Genomic DNA, 20858 nt, shown 5'->3' on the forward strand with positions numbered 1-20858 from the left:
CTAAAGCATCCGTAATAGCCTGCGCTGCTTTGGGACGTTAAAGCCCCGTATATCATAAAGTATCTTGCAATTTTCAAAAATTTTGTCCATGTGCTGTGCGATGCGAGTGCAGGATAAAAAACCCCAGGTGGTCGAAATTTCCGGTGCCCTTCACTAAAGCGTCCCTCATAGCCAGAGTCGCTTTGAGACGTTATACTCTCCATAAAACATTAAATTTTGTCCGATATCGGTGGACATGAAGCAGCGAACGACGAAGCATTTCCATCGGTTGCGTCCCCCGCCTGTGTGAGTGATAACAATCAATGGTACTAGTAAAGATCTGGGCTGTGCAAAACGCTCACGTGCTCCTAAATAGCCAAACCGAAACTGGTAGTAGCTGGCGGCGCTGCTGAGAAATTTGGGAACTGGCTGCGGTGCGCGTTAAGCTGAGTCTTCCTGTATACTGTCCTCGAGAGGGTTCGAACCTTGTCGAACCTCTTTCCATGCGAGCCGCCTCGCCAAGGTAGGGGAGAGAGCAGGGCCGGAACCCTACGCTTGGACGCGCCAGTGAGAGAAATCGCCCCCTTCCTGCACATCCTTCGTAATCTCCTCTCCCTCCCCTCGCTGTTGCTTACGCTTTCGACGCCTATGCGGCTCAACACACAAATGGGTGCCTAGGAGCTTCGCTCTAAAAGTTGATGAAGACTATAACATGCAATACAGAGCGCCATAGTGTGACAGTTATACGATCGGTTGCGGCAAAAGCATAGCACTCTCGGGCAGTGGCCAGCAAAGATCTCTTCGCGCCGCGTTGGGTTGGTCGGCCACTTTTTTTTTCTGTAGGTCTAGCTGGCTTCAGAAAAACGGACAACGGGTCTTTCACAATTTCAGGCGTTTAATGGTAGCGGACTAAAGAACGTCTGGTTGTTATCTTGATCACCCTGTGGTAGATCTCATCGCGCCGCGTTGGGTTGGTCGGCCACTTTTTTTTTTCTGTAGGTCTAGCTGGCTTCAGAAAAACGGACAACGGGTCTATCACAATTTCAGGCGTTTAATGATAGCGAACTAAAGAACGTCTGGTTGTTATCTTGATCACCCTGTGGTTTTATCGAAGCCGGTGTGCGTTCAGCCATCGCGTACCCCTCCGCTAGCGGCAGCGCTAGTCTCTCTCATAGGGCCAGCGACAAGCACGTAAGCACATGGCTGCATGAAATTATAATTTGATGCGGCGAGTTCTTATCTAAATTGTAACCTTTTTTTTTGGCAGGTCCGCGGATGTCTTCTACGTCCTGGGGCGCCCGGAAGCTGCAGTGTGGGAACTGCGGCGTGCTTAGTTCAGTAATGTCTGTAACTTCAAAATCACAGAATTGCACTTGCTTGCTTAAGAGCGGAAATGCGAAACCCTTCCCTTGCCCCTCTTTCTCCCTTGATTTTTTATCCCAAAATTTTGGCTATATTTTGCTGTTGGTTTTTCTTTCTCTTACTTTTCTTGTTTCTTTAATTATTTTTGATTTCCGCTTTTTACTTTTCAGTTCCCGATTTTCATTGTTTTACCATTGTATCTTTATTTTTATTTTCCGTTCTTTGGCTTCTCATTCAGTTTTTTCTAATGATGACACTGATGACGTGATTTGATTGACAGGTGAGACGGACACTTTCTGCGAACGAACACTTCCTGCGGACACTGATGAGGCAAGTAAGGCTTTCGTCTGAAAATATTATTCTGTTGTAACTTAAAATATTTGACAGCTCAAATGCAGCACCCGTATTCTTGCGAATGGTGCCATGAAATGCTGATTAACAAGTTATAATTTCCTGCCAATGCGATCGGCTGTGATCCTTCTAGCTGGTGCCTAAAATTGCACCAGAGGCGAGGCCCTTGCGGTTATCAGTGAAATAGGCGGTTCTACGGTTTATTGCTAACGGAGATTCTAAGACTCCTGAGAGAAATACATAACATTGTATCAGTCAGAAGCATCTCTTCGCGCGGAAGCTTCATTCGCAAAGAAAGAACTACCTTCGAAGTTTTCTGAATGCTGTAGTTTCATCAACTATCCATCAAATGCCAGGAGATTGAGAAAAAAATTAGCAAATACATATGATAGCAGCCCTTTCTGCTGCGTCTGTCCTCTGCTAATGCTATGCATCCGCCAAAATTCAGTCGCGAGAAGATGCCAGTGAGCAGCCTAATTGAATGTGCCGTGGGGGAAGGCAGGCATTGCTACGTGTTGACTACCACTAGCACTGACTTTTTCATTTCAAAACGTAACTGACGTTTTTCTTTGCTTCTGTACGCAACTGCAGCAAATTCCGTCAAATTTTGGCTGCACAAGATATTATTTTATAATGCTGGAAACGGTGGTTCTGTTTGTATATTATCGAGGAAGTGTGCTTTCTTTCCGTATGGGGCAAAACGTCCCAAAGTGACTCAATTTATGAGGGACGCCATAGTGGAGGGCTCCGCAAACTTTTGACCACATGGGGTTCTTTAACGTGCACCGACATCGCACAGTACATGGGCCTCTAGCATGTCGCCCCCATCAAAATGCAACCGGCGCGTCCGGGGTGAAACCTGCGCCTTTCGTGTCAGCAGCCGAGCATCATAATCACTAACCTACGCGGCGGCTCAGATTCAATATAGGGATCTCCGATCTCAACAATACAGCCGAGTGGCTTTCATGCTGGCGCTTACAATCCTTACATAATCTGATTTGAGCACGTAAATGAGGGTCATTTTCAATACTGTCAGTAGCCACACGGTGCTGAATATATATCTACATACGTGTCCGAAAAAAGAAGTTGTGGTGGTTCAGATATCTCATTCTGAAGCTTGCACGTTCCTTGTCTTATTTCGCGGCCTGAATTTCTAAACTGAAGTTCATATACTCATTATTTACTTCAGATTTTCTAGGATTGCCAAAGATATACTTATTGTTGCAAGGGATTTCAGCCTTGACATCCGTATCACGTTTTTGCTCGAGATAAGAGTGATGGCAAAATGGACAGCACGAGCAGACATTGTGCACGCACACTGCTCTGCTATATGGCTTCCCGTGGTGCAGACTGCAGTCAGGTGTTCTTGAAAAAAATTGGGGTTAACGTTCGCACTGTCCCCCAAGAAGAAAACAATTTTCATATAAAGACACATGGACGTACGTAACGCAGGACAGCCTTCTGGGTATTCATTTTGAAACAGCGCAACAAAGACGGGACGTGGAAACTGAGGTGTAAAGACAAACAAGCGCTGACTAACAACTGGGTTTATTGAAAAAAACACGCAAAATATATACAGAGTTAGGAAAGACTAATCGCCACCATAGTCAACTCATGCCACATGTGACGCCAGATATCCAATCTCCCCTTCGGAAAGGGCGACCGATGGGCAACTAATGCACGTTGCGCCTTTCTCACGTATAAGAAAAGCTTCAAAAACTTCTCGCGTCATCTTATCACAATGGCGAAACACGATATTAGTGTTCTTATAGTCGGGGGTACATTTGCATTTCTTGCAACGGAATGCACCTTTAATGAGAGGGTCTCCTTCTGTTTTTCTTTTTTCGTACTCTTTTTCGTGTTTACATTTGCACCTTCTGCAGTGGACCGCCACGTGTGACAGGGGGTCTTTTTTTCTGGTGTTCTCATGTTCCATGAGTCGCTTGTTTATGCATCTTCCTGTTTGGCCAATATATGTGGCGCCACACGAGAAGGGAATTTGGTACACTACCCCTACCTCGCAAGGTACATAAGGGGAAACATGGCGCACCTGACAAGCCCTTTTGTTTCCCTCCTGCCTCTGCCTTACCTGTCTACACATTCTGCCTAAATTCTTCGGGGCAGAAAATACGACGTCAACGCCATATCTGCCTGCCACTTTTTTGAGCCCATGGGACATGCTGTGCGCATATGGAACCACTGCCGGCCTTTTATTTTTATTTTCATTTCTTGCACTCGGCCGAGCCCCATACTTCACGTGCCTAAGCAATTTTTCCGCTGCCCTGGAAATGAGGTGAGCCGGATAGCCATTCGCGCATAATCTGTTTGATTGGGCTGCAATGCTCTCCCCAATCATTTCATGGCAGGACTTCTTGAGTGACGATTGGAGGCACGACAAGATAATGCCTTGTTTTATAAGCTTGGAATGACCTGACCTGAAGTTTAACAAGGGCTTAGCCGATCTTGGCCGATAACACCAGCACACGTGCTTGTCTCGGGAAAACAAAACTAAATCTAGAAACTGCAGTTCCTTGTTCGTGGGTACCTCTGTTGTAAACTTTAGCCCACGCCCGTACTCATTAAACACCTTAAGAACATCGACTAACATTCTAGGCAGGCTGTCTGGCGGGGTAAACACCAAATAGTCGTCGACATAACGAAAAATACGCACCCCTAACTCCTTCGAAGCTTGCTCAATCGCCCTGTCCACAAAACTCAAAAAAATGTTAGCCAATACAGGTGCAACCCTGGAACCAATGCATACCTGTATTGCACCTGTATTGGCTAACATTTTTTTGAGTTTTGTGGACAGGGCGATTGAGCAAGCTTCGAAGGAGTTAGGGGTGCGTATTTTTCGTTATGTCGACGACTATTTGGTGTTTACCCCGCCAGACAGCCTGCCTAGAATGTTAGTCGATGTTCTTAAGGTGTTTAATGAGTACGGGCGTGGGCTAAAGTTTACAACAGAGGTACCCACGAACAAGGAACTGCAGTTTCTAGATTTAGTTTTGTTTTCCCGAGACAAGCACGTGTGCTGGTGTTATCGGCCAAGATCGGCTAAGCCCTTGTTAAACTTCAGGTCAGGTCATTCCAAGCTTATAAAACAAGGCATTATCTTGTCGTGCCTCCAATCGTCACTCAAGAAGTCCTGCCATGAAATGATTGGGGAGAGCATTGCAGCCCAATCAAACAGATTATGCGCGAATGGCTATCCGGCTCACCTCATTTCCAGGGCAGCGGAAAAATTGCTTAGGCACGTGAAGTATGGGGCTCGGCCGAGTGCAAGAAATGAAAATAAAAATAAAAGGCCGGCAGTGGTTCCATATGCGCACAGCATGTCCCATGGGCTCAAAAAAGTGGCCGGCAGATATGGCGTTGACGTCGTATTTTCTGCCCCGAAGAAATTAGGCAGAATGTGTAGACAGGTAAGGCAGAGGCAGGAGGGAAACAAAAGGGCTTGTCAGGTGCGCCATGTTTCCCCTTATGTACCTTGCGAGGTAGGGGTAGTGTACCAAATTCCCTTCTCGTGTGGCGCCACATATATTGGCCAAACAGGAAGATGCATAAACAAGCGACTCATGGAACATGAGAACACCAGAAAAAAAGACCCCCTGTCACACGTGGCGGTCCACTGCAGAAGGTGCAAATGTAAACACGAAAAAGAGTACGAAAAAAGAAAAACAGAAGGAGACCCTCTCACTAAAGGTGCATTCCGTTGCAAGAAATGCAAATGTACCCCCGACTATAAGAACACTAATATCGTGTTTCGCCATTGTGATAAGATGACGCGAGAAGTTTTTGAAGCTTTTCTTATACGTGAGAAAGGCGCAACGTGCATTAGTTGCCCATCGGTCGCCCTTTCCGAAGGGGAGATTGGATATCTGGCGTCACATGTGGCATGAGTTGACTATGGTGGCGATTAGTCTTTCCTAACTCTGTATATATTTTGCGTGTTTTTTTCAATAAACCCAGTTGTTAGTCAGCGCTTGTTTGTCTTTACACCTCAGTTTCCACGTCCCGTCTTTGTTGCGCTGTTTCAAAATGGATACGTACCAACTTGCCCAAATTTCTGCTTTACTTCTGGGTATTGACTCTACGCAGCCTAGTTTATGATCTCCGTTCGTATCTCATTATAGACACAGTTGTACGTCGTCGTAGTTTTCGCGGAATGAAACACGAGGAAAAAGTTAACACTAGCAAGCCAAGGTCCCATAAAGATAACCATAATCTATCCCAACCTAGAGATATCAATATATTTCGCGTCAAGCTGTCAACCGCCGGCGTTTCGAGTTCCTTCAGGATTTGCGTTATTCATAATGAGTTCGTTATCCTTAATGAGGCAGCGCCACCCACGCTACCTTCGCACTCTTCCCTCCCTCCTCTCGGTCTTGGCTATGGCTTCGACGCCTATGCTGCTCAACCAAAAAATGGACGCCTAAGAGCTGCGCTCTAATTGTTGATAAAGACTATGACATGCAATGCACAGCACCATAGAGTGACAGTTAAACGACTGGTTGCGGCAGTAGCGTAGCGCTCTCGTGCAGTGGCCAGGAAAGATGATCTCTTTGCGCCACCTCTTTTTGTAAGTTCAGGCTTGCTGCAGTCCGCGGGTTTTTCAAAAGCGCACGCGTTTAATGATAGCGCACAAAAGGATGCCAGGTTCTTATCTTTATTACCCTATGGTGTTATCGAAGCGAGTGTATGTTCAGCGATCGCGTACCCTTCCGCTACCCACAGCGCTTTAGTCTCTCTTAGGGCCAGCGAAGAGCACGTAAACACATGGCTACATGAAAATACGATTTAACTGTGGCGAAAACCCATATAAATTGTACCATTTTTTTCTTTCGAAAGCCCATGTATGGCTTCCACCTGCTGGGGCCACTGGAAGCTGCAGTGCGATCTTAAGCTCGACCCTCTGACATAATCCTGTCATTGCGCCTTCTTGCGCAGCCATTTACTGTGTCGGGTGTTTGCCTCGCTCTCTTAATGTTTCACGACTAGTATCTGTTAATTACATAGCCAAAGCCATTAATAATTTAGGATGAGTTTTCACTCAACATTTGTATGTGCCCGACTACACAAAGCTCCGCAAAACACTGCACCAGATGTTATATCACCATCCTGCCTTCACTTTTATTTACGGTCTGTATTGAAACGCAGGCCGCCGTGTCGAAGTGCTCAGTCAGTGAGGCTGGTCTCATCACGGAAACCGTACAAGGAAACCAGGATGAAGAATCTGCAGTGCAACTACCTCCGGCTTGACCTTTACAGTTTCAGTTCCCCCAGATCATTTTAAGAAAATGAGCTTCTGTATGGAAGGCGATCCGACCCAGTGTACGAGGACAGCGCGGAACCTCGGGACAAGAGGGATGTGGACGTCCGCTACAGCCTTCTTGCAGACAGCGCCTGCGTCCGTGGACGTCGCAAGACGCAACCTACTTGGCAGCGCGTCCCTCTCTCCAAAACATGGCCGCCTCTTCTGATGTGTCTCTGACAAACACGCCTTTACGGGCCGTTGTACGATCGCTTTTTTTTACGCCTTCCGCACTGCATTCCGACGACGGACCGCACAGACCGGACAATAGGCGACCGGCCGTTCCGGTGAAAGGAGCGACAGTTGGTGAACTTCAACTTTTGCAAGGATGTGCGGGCCCGGCTGACGACCGCATTGTTGCTATTGGCTGCTTTTTACGTGACGTCTCGGGCCCCTCAACCTCGCTTCTGCCAGGGCAAGATGGCCGTCCGTCGATTGAACAGGAGAGCGATGCCTTCGCGGTGCAAGCTATAACGCCAAGAATATTTATTTCGCCACATGTTGGTGCTTCGAGGGTTCAGAGAAATTTCGAAGTTCGCCGCGTGCAGCTGCGGAGGGCGACAGTTCCCCTGGTCGAATCCTGTAATTATCTACGCTGCTGCAGTTGACCGAGCGCCTATTAAAACCGACGCAAGACCTACATGGTAGTGGTGTGAAGAAGTGTTTATTTGGAGCTATTGGAGGGTGTTAGAAGCGTTTTTAATTCCTGCGAGGGTCATCATGGTCAGCGGAGAGTAGCAGCTGCTCATGGTGAATTTCTTATGCGTGCGTCAGCTGCATAGCCAGGTGACGAGTGTCTATGTAGTGAAAGTGATTGCCACCGGAGCGAGCGCTTTTACTTCAAGGCAGCAGACTGTGCACCTGCGAAAGCTCACCACGCACGCCGTGCTTGGCGAATGCTGAAATGATTGTGGCGTTTTGCAGCTAATGTCTTTTGTTTCGATGGTTGCAGTGATCGCGATCGAAGAGATCAAAAGACGTAGTTTCTGCTAAGTATCATATAGATATCGATTCGTGCGGGCACTCTGCAGTAGAGCTGCCGTGTGCACGACGTGACATGATCTTGGCAGTACGGCCGTCGGACTGTTTTCTTTGACAACAGCAACGTCCCCATCCTTCTGTGCCTTGTTATTCCATTTAGCACATTTTGTGATGATGGGTGCTCGGGTTACGAGTTGCCGGTGGCACAGCGTAATCTTTGTGAAAATATCGGTGTGCAGTGCAAATGCATCTGCAGAAGCATCGTTGTATTTTATTTCCTGCCGGTTGTGGCGACAGATGTCTGCAACAAATATTTGCATGATGAATGGGAGACTGAACGCTTCCTCTTGCCATTTCGCTTTAGGTTGTTACACCATGGTATTACCCGATTACAAGCAAGAATAACTGCCGCAGTTAGATCATGGCTGGTTCATGATGCACAAATCCTTAATATGTGCCAACTGAAGTGTGTTTTTCATGAACGTTTCCCTTGATGTTATGCAAAAAGTAGTGTGGCAGCATCCTATGCTTCTCAATGTGTGGAACCCATATTATTGGTTCCCGATCAATAATGTGCACGCAGCAAGTTGTGCAAAGAGAGTCTTGACAGAAAACAAAAAATTAAGAAAACATTTGTGATCGTTGTTTTTGTCGTTTTCATAGAAGTGTTCAGACAAGATTAGACAATTGCTTGACAATATTTGTGAAATGGTAGCTTCGTTTCCTCTGTGAAATAAACAAGTGCAGTTATCTTGAAGTCCTTCATGAGCCATGGCAGTGTTTGTACTTGATTTTGCTCACGGTCTCTTTCGATTGGTAGATCAGCGGTACAAAACTGGATGATGTGCTCAAAATGCTATTGTTGCAGAAGTGCTCTCAACTTTATTCAGCGTTATTGGGGTAAGCGGTTGTTCAGCAGTGCTCCCTTGGTCAGGAGCACCAGTTTGACAACACATTCTCGAAGCCTTGTGGAGAGATTTCATCGATGCACATGCACTCGTCTATCTGCTGCCTTGATCTGCCTGCTACGGACATGTGTACTTGTCTGCTGAGTGGGAGTGATTATGTGTCTGCAGTGTAGAAAGTTCCAACGATTAGCCTTGCATTTTAGACATAAATGAGGAAGGTGCAAATATTTGCACCTTCCTCAGTGACCGGCTCGGTTTCCTGGCACACTTATTCATTCACCTATTTGTGTGGTAACAAAAGTATTATTCCTGCATACATTCTAGAGCTCCAATAAGACTTATCAAAATTCTTTGAAAAGTACTAAGCGCTGTTGCACGGCGGTTGGCTCTGGAATGCCCAAATTTATCCAGTTGCGATACTTCCTGTAACATCAGAAAAATTGTTGCCCTGTGGAGGCAGCGACCAGATTTAATTTAAGCCCACACTCCTCGGATTGAATAAAAGTGTGGTCGCTGCTTGCGTTAGCCGATCCTCCACTTTGCGTTCTTTCCCACTGTGCATGACAGAAACCGGAGCATTGCATTTTACTTTTCATCCGCAATGTACTCTGTATAAAATGTGCTAACATCGCACTGTGGGTGGCGCATAGGCATCTGTCAGGCTATAATATTAGCAAGCGGCACTATTCGTTTATTTGTGAGCAGCTTAATTCATTTTGCTGTACCACTTATTAAGCAGCAGATTGCAAAATGAGCCCTGTGGAGCTGTTAAGTCCACGTTAGGAACAAAGGCTGCAGAAAACAAACACTGTAAAGGGTAGAAATTCTCTATCGTCCTCGTACCTTAGCGCAAGTTCGACGTGCCAACTTGCCATTTGTTCAACCGACAGTACACTCGGATCAAGCTCTGTGTAATTTACAGTAAACGGGACAGGAACCAGGGTGTACTCGTATCAAGTGCTTGCTGTGCAGGTAGTTTCCTGCCTCCTCATAGCGTGGCCACTGTATGTGTCGACTGTCATCACCCAGCCCTTTTGGCCCGATATTCGTGCTATTGACGCACGCTACAAACCACAACACATTTCGTACTTCTGCACAGCTAGATTGTTTTGGCCCATTAAGTAAATTCATATAAATGTACACGCTTTTAGAATACATACCCACTATAGCCAACTTGCTCTTGTTCTTCACGGTGCGGCCCTTGACTCGATAAATTGCCTTGTATGCCTCGATATATTTTTTCATAGATTTGAGAGAGCATGTGATTTCTTTGTGCTTTTCGCATGCCCTAACTTGCATCCAGCAGCTCGAAGCTGGATCCGAGCCTAAGCAGACAGCTTTCGCAAGCATTCTCTTGTATATTCTTACGTATCTTCTTTATTTGCGGCAATCTCTACTGTCCCCAAAGCATTGCCTTAGGGTGTCAGGTTTTTTTTTTTTTGAACGAGATTTGTTGCCTCAGGGCATCAATGGGCGAAGGTGTGACGAAAGAGGTAGTAATAATTAAATTAATAAAAGTCTAGCTGATTTTATGGAGTCTAGTAGAAATTGATGGTATGGTCCCTGCGTCCAGGCAACATGTGAAGTAGGGTTGATCGGTGAAAGTCCCGCGACCTTCAGGTGCCGGATCATTGTGGGCTTGAGAGCAGGGCATTCCCACAGTAAGTGGTGAATGTCGGCATCAATGTCCTCGCGTTTACATATCGGGCAACCAGGCTGAGGAAAGAAATGTCGGTACTGAAGCCACCTCCGAATGACAGCAGGTGTGAGGCTAGTCCCAACTCGGATCCTCCTAAGCGCAACCTCCTCTGCACGGGTAAGACCGCGAGAGATGAATGAGAGCACACGGAGTTACCTCACACGGGGGGATGAGAGCACGTGTGCGGCACCGGAGGAGTTCAGCACCGGAGGAGTTCCTTTCTTGATTAAATGAGGGTAAAAATGTCGAAACGAAGGAGCCGAGGCAGTGATGAGCCTGGAGTCACGAGGCGGGCCGCTAAATCTGCCTGGCTCTTAGAGGTCAGCAGATCCCGTGGGACCCACTCAATACGTACTGGCTGCAGGTTGCGTGCCGCGGGCCGGTGGATGTCCTGACATATATTTGGGGAACGGCTAACACGTCGCAACAACCGGACTACTTGAAGGGCGTCGGTGCGGATGACAACGCGGGCTGCAGGGAGCATAGTTGTGGCAGAGTGCTTCATGAACTACAACGAGCTCGTATTATGACTTTAGCTTCAGTGCTTTGTCGCATGCCTTAACTCACGGCTATAAGGGATCTGCCATCTTGCAATCAATACCAGAGTTGCTGTTCTCCAAAATATTTTGCATGCTCTGGTTATGGCTTGCATGTTAATGTTACTAAGAATCCAGTAATATTTTTATTGTCTGCATAACTACACTTTGCCTAGTTACACTGCCTTGCAGAGATACGTATATGCACTGATTACAGGTCGAAACAATCAGCTATTAATATGGCTCACAATGTAGCATGGCCTCACCACCGACTCAGTGGGGCAGTCGTCTCCCAACTGAGCTAACAGGCACGGCCAGCACATGGTAGGGTGGGCTCGAAGTGGGAACGGTGTTGGCCCAGTGTTTTAGGGTAATCTTTCTAGGTGAAGACAATTTGTAAGAAGGAACTAATTACTAATTAGTATACATCCAAGTGAAGCCATAACGCTACAAAGAAAAGCTACAATGCCTTCTTTGTAGCCTTATGGCCGTGCTTGGACGGTTATGGTTAATTACTCCCTTATTTGAAACTTAAAAACTTCAATTTCCTACTTGACACATCATATCAAAGCTCACCGCTCAACCATCGTCATTTAGGACCGTTTAGGCACAATAAAATTTCAAATAAAAATGGTCTAACGAAGTGCTTAGTCGCTCGCTCAGGTCTGCCAACCAACACAATGCTCTCTTTGACATAAGCACATAACAGCTCGAGGATTCGTCAGCCGAGCAGGGGACGCTGTCGTTGCTGAGAGTTTTTCTAAGGACGGCCTATCATCTTTTCACGATATTAATAATCATTTTAAACTTGAAAGGAGGATATTCCCTCCTCCAGACAAAGCCTTTAATAAGGAGCAGGAGACCACTTGGAGGCGACTCCAGACGCGATCCTTCATGACGCCTTACCTGTTGTCAAATTCTACCCCGGTGAATACGACCCTGCATGTACATTATGTGGTGATTTAGCCACTTATGATCACCTATTGTGGAATTGTAAAATGGAGCCGCCCCCGAAATCTCTAATACAGGTTCCTACTCTCGAGCAGTGGGAGGCCGTGTTGGTCAGCTCAGACTTGGGAGTTCAAACCCGGGTCATTGAATGGGCTACCCAGGTCGCTGTCAGCCGTGGACTGATAGCCACTTAGCACGGATCGTCTGAATTCTGCATTTTCTGACGAATTAAATGTTTTCCAATCCAATCCGGACAACCTATTTCAAGTGATATCGAGGGAGATTTACGCAATAGGTTTTTGATACGCTACTGTTGGATTCAGGCTAACTTGTACACCTAGATTTTGCGTTTAACGTCCTAGAGCAACTCAGGCTATGAGGGACGCCGAAGTAAAGGGCTGCAGAACTTTCCACCACCTGGGGTTCTTTAATGTGCGCTGACATCGCACAATACGGGGCCTCTTGAATTTCGCCTGCATCGAAAGTCGACCGCCGCGGCCGGGATCGAACCCACGTCTTTAAGGTCAGCAGCCGAGCGCCATGACCACTGAGCCACAGTGGCGGAAATACACTAAGGAGATCAACATATTATTTTCATCCCTCGGCACACCTTAAGTTTTATCTGGTTATATAGAGTTACTCTGCATCTATCATCACTTCTGCGTCAGCTCGCGTCCTTCGCGAGTGGTCAATTAAGTGCGAATCGCGTGATCACACAGTCTCTGGGAAATAAATGTATCAGCAGAAAATGTACAATTCAGCCCCGTGAAGTAGCCATGGATGGATCACATTTATCTTGGAAATGTGCTCGTACGCTCTAACCAGCGTCAGTTTCAACAATAAGCGATCCTTCGTCAGAAGCGTCAACTTCAGCATCACTGTGGTCCTGAGCAAGTCCGGTTTTTCCGCCTGTTCAAATTTCTGAGAAAAAAAAGCGTCACAAGCTCACCTTATACCGCACGAGGTGGATTTAGGGTTACTTGACGACGGAACTTATCTCCGATCCGTTAATGCAACTGTTTGGTCAAGGACACTTTTCCCAAGCATCTCACGCTAGGAAAGACGAGCACCATGCCGGGAGAACTCTTGTACCCAATAAAAACCGAGGGGTACCCAGCGGCAGTCGGGATTGAACGCAGCACCTTCCAAATACGAGGCGGATGCTCTACCACTCCCCCATGACGGCTCTTTATCGTTGTTTAACTGCATGGTAATAGTGCCGAAAAGAAACGTCAAGTACCGTTATGCCACAAAACATCAGGCCACCATACCCCTGCACGATCCCTCCTTCCAATACATCAGAAGTCTGGAAGGCACACTCATGCGTTCAGATACGAGAGCCAGCTGGGTGGCTCTTGCACGGCAGCATATACTCCCCGCACTAAAGCGCATTGTTCCCGAAGCAAAGATTTAGACGACCGTAGTGATTCGGCGTGGCGGTCCATAATGCGGCTCTTCCAGACACTAAATAGTCCCACCAAAATAAATAGATCCTATGGCACAACACAGTTTTTCTCCACTGGCAAAAAAGGATACTTTATGGTGTAATGTCAATGTCCTTCTTAATTGTTCATTGTAATATATCCCAGAAGAGCACACCATCAATGGACAGTATAAAACAATGGCCAATTGTCTCTGGTGTACTGCTCAGGAGCCAGTTCACTGACCATGGCGCAAGCGTCACCTTAGCATGAAGCCATGCCTCCACAGGCAGCGAAAGTCTGTACAGTGTTTTTCAGCAGAGGAAATGCACATTCGTCTAACACGTTTTAAAAGCTTGTGTCAAGGCACTCCAGAAAAGGTTGCCGATACAATGGTGCAGGGAACAAATACTCTGTGAGTGCCTGAGTCGTCAGCCTTCTGGAAAGGCTATACAGGTAGTCTAAAGAGAAGCGCACAGTTAGGAAATTGAAGGTGTCATCAACTAATTTAAGGAATCCCCATAAAGGCTCTTCACGAGTGTGTCCAGTCGGTGTGAATAGGAAAGGAAAATAGGACACGCCTATAGAGCACAGCTACTAAAAAAGGGTGGCTTGACGATTTGAGGTGATCCACGAAAAAAGTGCACAAGGCCGATTCCATCAAACTCTAGAGAAACAAATAGGTTATCGCGACGCACGGGTTCCCATTGGTAACGCTATACGAATGTAGCAAAAATTTTGTGCATCACTTACACTTTCTTCCTCGCACAGTGTAGAACCTGCAACACATAGGTAAGCTTTGCAAATAAACAAATGTTGGAAACTTGTTCCCGAGCAAGCACTGACTGTTCCCATCCCCTCTGAGGCTTGGTTTGTTCTCTCATGGAGACTATCTGTGCATCCCAGTAGGCTCCATTGTTGCGAATTTTGTGAAGAGGAACCCTAGGCAGTGAAGGGTCCCGCAGTCCCAGCTTATGCCACTATGATGACTTGGCGTTGTACCCCAATGGCCCAACCCAAACCCCTTGAATTTCTCTAGCTTCAGTGCTGCACCTAATACCTCGCAAAACTGTTCCGTCATATTTAATGCCTCAAGCACACTCTTTTTATCAGAAGAAATTAGGGCGACGTGATCTGCATAGGCTAAAATCTTAACTTCGCGTGGCGCCAGGAAGAAACCACGGGTAGTTGCGAGGGGTAATAAAACTGAGGCAAAGGGGTTCAAGATATAGAGCAAAGAACAAAAGCAACAATGGAGAGCCTTGGCGAACAGATAATTTCAATAAAATAGGTGTGGTTAACTCTCGGTTAACAATTAGACTTGTACAGGACTCCTTATAACACAGTCTCAAGCTCCTGAACAAAACATCTTCAATATGTACACGCTCAAAGACCGCAAACAAGAAATCGTGACGAACTTTAAGAAAGGCCTTGGCAAGGTCAGTCTGAATTTGAGCTACATGTCTGATCTCATCTGATGCTTCCTACACTACTGAACGTACAATATGAATATGGGTTTGGATGCTGTGGCCTCTGATACCGCAGACCTGATGCGTGTCTTTTAAGTGAGCGACAACTAGCTGTAGAGGAGCGCAAAGAAGCTCTGCAAAAAGTTTATAATCTACTTTATTGAGAAAAATTGGAGGATATCCTTCAACTGCTTTAAACGGATTTGTATCTGTGCTATTTGGAATTAATATACTATGCCCAGAATAGAAAGATGGGGACTTAATAACATATAAAAAAGCGTGAAAAACCTCCACGAAGAGAGGCGCTAGGGATGCGGAAGATGTTTTATAGAGCTCGCTAGTAATGCTATTTGCCCAAGGAGATTTCTGAGCTGCCAGGTCAGAAATGGCAGGTTTAATTTCATCCGAAGTGATAGCCCCTCTACTAAAGCACGCATCTCATCGTCAAGTCGGGACAATGCTTAGAATAAGCGACTGTAATCTGATCTCACGATTGTGCCCACACAACCCCCAAACAGCTTCCGATAATAGTCAAAGAAAGCCTCAATAATATCAGGACCATCGCTGTATGTGCAAACAGCATACTGAATTTCCAATATTTCTTTAGTTAGAGCAGTCTGCCTTTCATCACTCTGGGCCCGACGATATGGTTGCTTATCTAGAAACCTACGGGTTCTCGACCTTATCAAGGCCCAATTGTATCTTTCTGTTTTAAACTGCTGAAGCTCTGCTGTTACGGCAGTGATGTATTCTACATAGGCACCTGGGCTAATCCTCTCTAACTCACGTAGACCAACCAAAGTACGGCCGAGCTCTCTAAGTTGATGTCTCTACAAAACGCGATTCTTGCTGAGGCTTTAATAGCAATGTCTTTGTTTCTTCTTTAATTAAGTCCCATTTTTTGCAAAACTGAAATTTCACCGCGTGACCACGTGTCCGTCAAGCAAGTAGATACAGCCCGTTTGAAGATTTCATCTGACAGCAGGCAGCTGTACAGCTTCCACAGCTCCCATGGAGGATAGGGTATGCGTCGACTGTACCTCGCTATCTGTAGAGACACCATGCAGTGATCACTGATGAATATGGGTCGGACCCAGTAACCAAAAATGCAGGATAACATGTCTGCTGAAACGTAAATCTTATCAAGCCGAGCACTAGAGAAGCACGGCAAATGAGTGAAATGAATGCTATGTCGCCTATCTTCCCCAGCATCCACCAGCTTGTTATCGCATGCCTAATCGGTAATGAAATCAGCTCTATGGTCATAACGCTTACTTAACACTGCTCAGTCTTCATCCCTACAAACACAATTGAAATCACCCAACAGCATATTTTTATGATCCATGGATAAATGGTCGACTAGTGACACGCAAAATACCATTCTATCACACTGCTTTAAAGGGGCGTAAACACAAGCAATTCTCCACTGTAAACGCGACATTGCGAGGTTACAGCATATAAGTCGCCCGTCATAATCTGTGCTGCACAACACAGCAGTGATCTCCAGCGTGTTGGCCAGGAATAGCATGCACCCACCTGATAAGCCTTTCGAGTGACTAAACGAGAAAGGCTACAGTCTACTGAATTAGAGGACAGCTTGGTTTCCTGGGTGGCTGCAACACTCACACCCCATTTGTTTAAAAGATGCCGCAACTGATGTTGCCTTCAACGATTACGCAAACCCTTAATCTTAAGGGTAGCGCCCTGAAATGCTGCAACACCCGCTATTTTTGATGCTGGTCTTCTTGAAGGCCATCTTCTGTACCGAGGTGGCCTCTGCAATTCGGCGGCCTGTAGGGCAGACATCGCCTTTTGTTGTGAGGTGTCCCTTCCTAATGCCACCACGCCAGGTGCTTTCTGCTCATCGCATCGACACACACCTCATCATCTGCAGGACGTTTCAAAGGTGCTCTACTGTCCATCGCCTCTTCGGGGACAGCCAAGGCTTCGGCCTATGAAGCTGAGTGGACCACGTCGCTCGCAACCATTCTGACAGCAGACGCGGCACCGAGCACACTAGAAGCTGGCACTTCAGGTTACACACTGCTGCTTCCGGCGGCGAAGGGGCATCACCGGCGCAGGAGGCATGTCGCAAATTCACTGGGTGAGGTACCTCTACTGACTCTACACAAGGGGTGTTCTACTCTCGTGATCGCTGGGTGACAGGTGGCTCCTGAGCAGCAAGCACAGGACTCAAAGTAGCTGACCCGGGCAGACCTAGGTCCGGTGTCTTTGGGTCTGGAGGCGGGGATTCCTGTTTGTCCGCACTAGCAGTCGGAACATTGCTGTTATTCGGTGCAGTAGCCTTTGTTCCATCTTCTGTTCGGAGCATGACAGTTCACCCAACGCTTCCACAACACCCGACACATTCATATTGTGTTGTGACACCACTTCATCGTTATGTGTTCATTTGCCCTGGCGTTACCTCTCAGCATAACTCATAACACAACACAGTTTACTCTTCGCCCAAAACGTCGGCACTGGGTGCATCGAGGCGTACGACACTGGCGCCGTATATGGCCCAGACGGTTACAAAAAAGACACAGTTGAGGCCTTCCTGGCATGACAACTAAAGCTTCTACCCCGGAAACGTTGAATGTGTGAGGAATTGTACTTGTTGACACCCCGTGATTATGCGTGAGCGAGGTTTCATGGTTCGCTGTTTTCTTGTGCTGAATTCCGGGGCACCGCCACTTCTAACGCTCGATAGTTTGTACAGTCCCAAAAGCCTCCAAAGCTTCCGCAATGCTCCGGTGCTTCATATAGCATGGAAGCCAAACAAGCTTAAGCTTCATGTTTTTTTGTTTTCCGGGCCAAACACGATACATATTCGACCTTTTATGTGGAACTCTGCTTTCTTAATAAGCCTCTGTTTTGAGGAACTGCTCTCGTACGTAACCAAGCGTGGCTCATTTGGTAGTGGCCAATATAACCAATACTGCCTACCGGTAATGTTGTCCTCAACACCGTCTTTCTGAATGCTGACCTCAAGGGTCGCCCATACTTTGTTTCCGACTTTCGAGACGCGCTCACGCAGGTTGTGGACCTCTGTGAAATTCACTGTATTGGGGCCACGCTTCAGCACTGGTTCTCTGAGTCTTTATTTTCGCAGTTTTCTATTTATGCCTGCTCATTCAGGAATACTTGTTCAACTGAGAGCGTAGCGCTCGTCTTCGTTGTTTCTTCGTTCCAACTTCGCATTTATGCGCTTTTTTAACCATGCACCTAAACCAACACGCCGGAATTTCTGCTCTAATCACTCTTATTATGTGCCAAGGAAGCTGCATTCAAATTGGCAGTTAAGATACTAATCTCGCGCTGTTTTGTCCTGGTATGAGCATAGGCGGAATTCAATAGACTAAATTTTCAGATTACTGGATTTGTAACTAGGAATGTAACATGCGTCGACAAGGACAGATTACAAAAAAGTTTGCCTTGAGCACGATGATTATGAATCTTCGCCCTCGTTCTGAAGTGTGTACCTGTTCGGCCGAATTATTGGACCGGCAATTACTAAAGGACGTACACCGCATCTTAGTGGTGAGAATTCAAGTGACCTTTGAATTTCTTGGAAAAGTCAGAGATGTGCTGGCCTGGGGTGGTTGATATCGTCTTGATCGCAGATCTGATAACGAGTGTGCGTAGCCCTCAGTCAGTGAAATGGTAATTTGTGACGAAGTTAACAGGTCACGTATGTTGCTGTATCATCAGCGTTGAACCCGCGGTGGTTGCACAAAAACCTATAATTGCAGTAGTCGCTTTGGCTTAGTGCGTTGTAGTGTAGAGTTAGAACTTGCGAAACATTTAAAGACGAAGCAGAATGTGTTAGGATTAGGTTATAGCACAATCCGCAGTACGCAGTAGAAATAATTAATTAGACGAAGCTAAAGCGAAATTAGTATAATACAACTTTTTCCGTAATGTTCTGAGACCTAGCTGATTAAAAAATGCGTTTAACATTGCAGTCGTTTGTGCAGCACCCCTTTGAAATAGTCTCCCTTGCAGTCTGTACACAGCTTTCAACACTTCTTGAGGTGTTGGAAACATTTGGAAAACGCTTCTTTTGTCAGGGCGCTCAGCTCCTTTGTCGTGGCGTCTTGAAGGGCCTCCATGATCCGCATCCAGCGGCCTTTTAGGCCTCTGTTCACACGAGGGAAGGAGGAAAAAATCGCATGGGGAGAGGTCAGGCGAGTATGGCGGATGGTGAATTACGGTAATGCTGTGCTTAGCGTGAAATTTTGTCACGCTGAGAGTGGTGTGCCACCTTTTCGTTATAATGGTGAAGGCTCCATTGTCCAGATGCCCATAAGTAAGGGCGACGGCATCGCAATGCCTAACGCATGTGTTGGAGCACGCGGATATAAAACTCCTGATTCACCGTTGGCCCTTGTGGAACGAACTTGTGGTGTATGACACAAATGGTATCGATAAAAACTGTTATCATCGTCTTTGTTTTGGTCTTCGGTCACCGCACCTTTCTCCACGCCGGAGAGCTAGTAGGCCGCCATTCAGAGGTCTGCCTCTTTGTTTGGGGATCGTATTGAAAACACCGTGTTTCTTTAGTGATGATGTTGTCGACGAATACAGCATCCTTCTCTGCCTCGGAGAGCATATCAGCGATCACTGATCCCTGCGTGAGGGAGTGCGGCACAAGTCTGGCATTCACCTTTTGCTTCCTAAAGTTCCCACGCAAAATTTGGTGGCATGTCGTCTTACTAATGTCGAGAACATCTGATAGCATGCGGACTGTAACGGTGTGGTGTTGGTGTACAATTTATCTGATCCGAGTCACATTGTTTTCATTCCGTGAGGTTGAAGGGCGCCCCTTTCTTGTGTCGTCTTCCACCGACGTTCTCTTCGAAACGAACCTCTCGTGCCACTCGAAAACTCGCGCCCGCGATGCTTTCTCTTTGCCGAGAGCGTCACGAAGGACCTCATACGTCTGTGTGGCTGTCTTTCTAAGCTTCACACAGAATTTTATATTTACACGCCTTATCGAGGGCGACGTCCATCTCCCCATATTCAGTCACAGTACAATGCGCAGACGACTAGTAACAACGTATGTTCCTACATGTGGTGCTATCTACTGGCTGCCACAGCAATTAACATAAAAGGCTCAGGCAAGCAATAAAAGATGGCATACACATACGCACAACATTTGTTTTGGCGAATAATTTCTAGAGAAGAAAATCAACCGGTCTCCAACTTTATGAAAGAACGTTGGATATTACGCCTCTGTCGAAGAAATTACATTACATCAATCAACTATTGGGCACAGTGTAGGGCTTACGATGGTAGCCGCCGCGTTTGCTCAGTGGTTATGGCGCTCGGTTGCTGGCCCGAAAGATGCGGGTTAGATCTTGGCCCCGGCGGTCGAATTTCAATGGGGGCGAAATTCTAGAGGTCTGTGTACTCTGCGATGTCAGTGCACGGTAAAGAACCACAGGTGGTCGAAACTTCCGGAGCCCTTCACTACGGCATCCCTCATATCCCGAGTCGCTTTGGGACGTTAAACCCCTTAAATCTAAATCTAAATCTAATGGTGGTCGCTGGTAAACAGAACGTGACTCAGTTGCCCTTTCTGTGCTGATGATTGGTGACTTGTTGTTCGTAATGTCGTGTTATAGTAGAGTAAACGCACGATAGGGGTTTGGCCGGTTTTAGTGAACACCAAACTAAAATAGCGGGATTCACTTGCTTGACCACAACAATCCCGTCGTCCGCCGTGCGAGCAACGCTGCTCTTCTAAAGTCCACCTCAAAAGATTCGGCCAAATCCTACGCACCCCAGCAGAGACACACGACGACGGTCAAAATGCGGCGCAGTACGCGTCAACGAACTTAAACTGTCAGAAGATTTGTAAAGTATCCGTGGCTGAATAAAAATT

General features: G+C 46.6%; 1 protein-coding gene across 2 annotated transcripts in view; it reads right to left on the minus strand.

Annotated features, from left to right (window-relative positions):
* LOC144096658 (phospholipid-transporting ATPase ABCA3-like) overlaps positions 1–20858 on the minus strand; it is a 203036-nt gene that overhangs the window by 134946 nt on the left and 47232 nt on the right. The gene's annotated exons all lie outside the window — the stretch shown is intronic.

This window comes from Amblyomma americanum, chromosome 7 (assembly GCF_052857255.1).
Source record: "Amblyomma americanum isolate KBUSLIRL-KWMA chromosome 7, ASM5285725v1, whole genome shotgun sequence".
NCBI classification, from domain to species: domain Eukaryota; kingdom Metazoa; phylum Arthropoda; class Arachnida; order Ixodida; family Ixodidae; genus Amblyomma; species Amblyomma americanum.